Source organism: Lycium barbarum, chromosome 9, assembly GCF_019175385.1.
Source record: "Lycium barbarum isolate Lr01 chromosome 9, ASM1917538v2, whole genome shotgun sequence".
Taxonomy (NCBI): domain Eukaryota; kingdom Viridiplantae; phylum Streptophyta; class Magnoliopsida; order Solanales; family Solanaceae; genus Lycium; species Lycium barbarum.
In genome coordinates this window covers 113,672,641-113,677,546 of record NC_083345.1, presented here as the reverse complement: position 1 = coordinate 113,677,546, position 4,906 = coordinate 113,672,641, and positions in this window count along the sequence as shown.

Genomic DNA, 4,906 nt, shown 5'->3' with positions numbered 1-4,906 from the left:
AGTAGTACAACTCTGAAATTTATTCATGAATTAATAAATATTCTGAAATTTACTCTTGAAGCAGTAAGACATTGAAATTTATGCTCGAAGTAGTAAACCTATAAACTTTACTCCAAAAGTAGTAAAACTTTGAAACTTTACTCCCGAAGCAGAAAAAATTAGTAATATATATGAGAAATATTCTGAAGCATTGTCTTTTTGTGCTTGAGTAAAATAATGAGCTATTGATGAACGTCGTATTTCAAGCACATTTGAATTATCAGGTTTCATTCCCTGAAGTGAATGAAGAGATACCACTCATGGAGAGATGGAATAACAAGGGATATAAATGTTATTTTTGTGGTATGAATTAAGACATTGCAACACGTACATGTCGTACGTCGAAACATCTTAAATAATTTTATTAAAGTATCATTTTAAGGCAAAGGAAGCAGAGTAGAATGCTTTCTACTATAACCACATTGATACATTATGGTTAGTTGTTATTGATTTCCTTGAAGTAAATAAACATTAATGTATCTCTTCCTGAATGATGTGATTACTATGTGGTTGCTGCTTTGATACAAAATATTCAGATGTTAATGGTTAATCTCCTTGAAGGGGATATTTGAAATACTGAAGTTTAGAGCTTAACATTTACTTTTCGTAATTTTTAGTTTAAAATTGTCTTTAAATTTTCATTTTTTTTCGTGACACCAGTAATGTCTAACTAAATTTTCTTTCGTGATACCAGAAGTATCTAAAAAATATTTGGTACTAGAAACTAATGATCAAGGGCTCCAGAAAATCTAATTGTTTATCTATAAGTATCATGACACCAGCAGTGTCCAAATAATATCCGATTATGATAAATAAATTAAAATCTTTCGAAGAGGTTATATATGATAGAATCATCGTAATCGTTACGATCGGAACACAGATTGTAAACCTGAAGTTTACTAGCAATAAAATTGATTATCGTATTGAGACTACAAATAATTGGAGGATAAAATATCTTCAAGTTACTACGGGTAAGAAATATGTATATGAAACGTTACCCGAGCATGATGGGATCACATGCCACACTAAACAAGATGTTTATTGACATAAAATCTCATACAATAGTAAACCAGAAGTTTACAAAAACAAATAGCACATGGCATGGTAAACTTGAAGTTTACTAGTACCGATACTTTTATGATATGACCGTTTTGATTGTCCTGATTTAAATCTGATGTGCTAATTGAGTATTTGAAATATATTGAAGAACTAGAAGATTCTTTAAGAATTGATATGTCTTGGTTGTTCTCATGATAAGTTGATTACATCAGCTAATTTTGGGACTTAATCTCCTAAATTCTGGAAAAAAAAATATAAAAGTGAATGTGGGCCCCTTCACCTTGTGATGTGATGTCTTAAATAGATACATCTATGAGACAGTCACATGTACGTTTATTGTCAACTGACAGTTTGACATTTATGAAGTTGCTTGCTCAAAATAATTGAGTTGGAAGCACAATTTTCATAATACATAATCAAGACAATTCATCTTGATAATACTGGTTTACATCTAAGCTGGTTTGGCATTGAATGCCTTCATTATATAACTAAACCATTGCTTATGAGAACAGAGCTTTAGGTGTTGGTCTAAGATATAATATATTGCATACAACAACACGTGTATGCTTCAGACCAATAAATTATGATAAACTCTCCCTCATAATTGATTCAGGGTCAGGAACTAGATATTTCCATCTTATAATTTTTGATGTGCGGTATATGATTAATCGATAAACCATGGTACACACATATGAATTTTCCCAAATGAAATGGGAATATATGTTAGTTTATCTAACATGAGGAGAAGACAATAAGCAGCTAAGAAACATGTTGTGAATTATCATCAGTATGATCCTCATTCAAAAGATAATTCAAATCAAATGCTAGAAGCTACAATTTAGAGGCCACTACACCAGCACCTCATCTCCATGAGCACCGCTCCCATGCTACTATTTTTTATCTTTTAGCACGATTTCTATCATAGACAAATGCTTAAACAAATTGTAGAGGTCATTTCTAAATAAATAATTACTAAAATAAATGTACCTTAATCTTTTCTTCAATTTGAAATATGACCAGTGTACAGAAAGTAGAAAATCAAGAATTTCTACACCACCAACAAATCTTGTTGCCGGACCACGTCCTTCCTACCGGAGATATTGAAGTCTTGTAGAGAAATTTAGTTCATAATATCACACAATGTCAGCAAATGCCGTAACCATAGAGAAAATTCCCAAAATCATCTCCCTTGCTGAGATAGTTCATCACATTTCTGAACAACAATGATAGTTTTAACATCAAAAAAACTCAAAAAAGTTTTTTCCAAGATTTAGAAAGTGGTAATCATCTCATTTTTGCCGTTGTTAACTCTTCTTCTCCAAATCACTTCTAACAACAATCCAAAAGGTTTAAAAATGGCAGATAAAAAATTGAATGTTTGCACATTTCAGTCACTGTCTTTCTTCAAATTTCTTTCAACCCAAAACTGAAACTTTTTGTTATTGTAACTAAACAATTTCTGTAAGAAGAACGTAACAAGAACAAGAATCGTGTACCGGTTAATAACAACGGAAAAACGATCACCACCAAAGATTTTCCCTAAGTATAAATCTTGATTCTCTAGGAAACAAAGTTATAATCCACAAACTAAATGTCCTCTCAGTTCTTGTGTGTTTAATGAAGAGAATTTTATATATTCAATTCTCTGTCAAAGAGGAAGTATATTCAAAGTGAAATCCTCTACTTCTATTTAAAAAATGATTTACGTGGGAAGAGCAGGAGTTACGTGGAAGAGGTTATTCTCTCACAACTAAGAGAAAAAAAACTGAATAAGTATACGATTGTTTTTTCCAGATAACTTCCTTTACTTTTTATCTCTTCCAATGGACTAGCTCAGTCCACATGGGCAATCCGCCCAATCCAAATATCTAACATCTGTCACTTTGCACATGGCGGACTTTACCCAAATCTGCAACATGTCAATAACACACATAATTCATACAAACAAAGAGTTTGTGCGACCTGCAAGCATCAAGAGCTATAGTATTCCAAACCCATTAAGATTGTACTGAAGCTCAACATAGGAATTCAATCACATGCGGAAAGAATCCACTATAAATATAAGGATCATATTACTCGCAATACCCCAGACACCATTCGCTACTCCAATAGCCAGTTATCCGATCCCTCATCCTCGAAAGAGGTGAACTCGAGTTCATGAGGCGAACTCGAGTTCATGTTTAACTTTATATCCACAATTACACTTGACACCCTTACGGTAAGTGTAATGGCCGGCCTGTGAATACAAGTCAAATTACTAATTTTTTTATTATTTTCCCTTTCTACTCGAATCTATCTGTTCCAGATCAAATGCTTTACTAGACATGTACTGCATTGCCGAATCACTCATAGCTATTAGTGACATGCTAAAGTAGTAAGCCTGATCTGTACTCCAAGAAACAGTAAAAGGTCAAAGGGTATTTCAGTGGAAAGTCAATATTACTTTCTGGGTCTCACACAATCAAGAAGTAGGTATTCATTCTTCGATTAACTCATTGGTCGCTAAGCACACGTGCACTACAAAAGATGAATAATTTGCGGAGGTTGAAAGTTGTAATTCGCAGAGGTTTTAGCTTCCTTTAGCAAAGTGGAGGTTAAAACCCCCACGAATTGCAACTTTTAACCTCCGTAAATTACACATACTTTTGTAGTGGTGGTTTGAAACACGTGCTACAGTGTTCTCACCTTATATTGGCGCGTGTTTCTCATTCTTTTACTCATTCAACACCGTACACATCTTGATCTAGACATCTCTAGATGTCTAACCCGAGCTTCTCTCTTCAATGATCTTCAAATTCATCTTCTTAGAGAAACTCACATTTGGCTTTCAAAACAAGTCATAACATGGTGGTGAAACTCATCTCTTCATGTTCCTCAACGTAAGAGGCGATTGCTCATGTGAGAGAGTCAATCTCGCAACTTGTTTGACACATTTTATCAATAAAATTACTTCATCATATGCATAATAGATATGAACATAAATTCAAGAGTAAAAAATTGATGATAATATTATAACAACCAAGCCTACGCAAACCTAAATCCATAACATGTTCTCAAACAAGTCCCTAGATATCGCTTTAGTAAAAGGATCAACTATCATCTCTCGCATAGGTATGTATTGTAAAGTTACTGTTACACTTCGAAAAAATTTTCGTTGGAACGCAAGTAAACGAACTAGTGAGGAATGACATTTGATGACCCTAGTTGAGATTTTTAAAGATGTTAGAGATGAGGGAAGAGGATTGCCAAGAGAAGGCAAAAGTATTTGATAAGTATCGGAAAGGAATTACGACCAACGAGTTAGCAAGGACTTGATGATGTCTTGGAGAAGAGTTATGATGTCCCTTAGATCGATAATGAAGTGATGAACAAGTGTTAAGAAGGTTCCATAAGGATTGGAGATCAAACGAAGTGATGAGAATAAGTTCAGTGAACTGATGAGTTATACGGCTCATTATACGGACCGTATAATGTTTTACGGACCGTATAATGGACCGTAAAACCATCACAGAGGAGGTTGGTTGCTGGTGGAATTTTACGGTCAGTTATACGGACCGTATAAATTTATACGGACCGTATAACGAACCGTCAAATGGTCATAGTGAAGGGGTGCAGGAAGACCCATTTCACGGTCGATTATACGGATCGTATAACCATTATACGGACCGTATAATGGACCGTATAATGGATCCCGACAGATCAGTGGTGATTCATTAAATAAGGGACCAAGTTCATGAAATCATTTCAACATTTCATTCCTCTCTATAAAACATCTCTCTACATTTATTATACAAGTTTTCAAGGATTA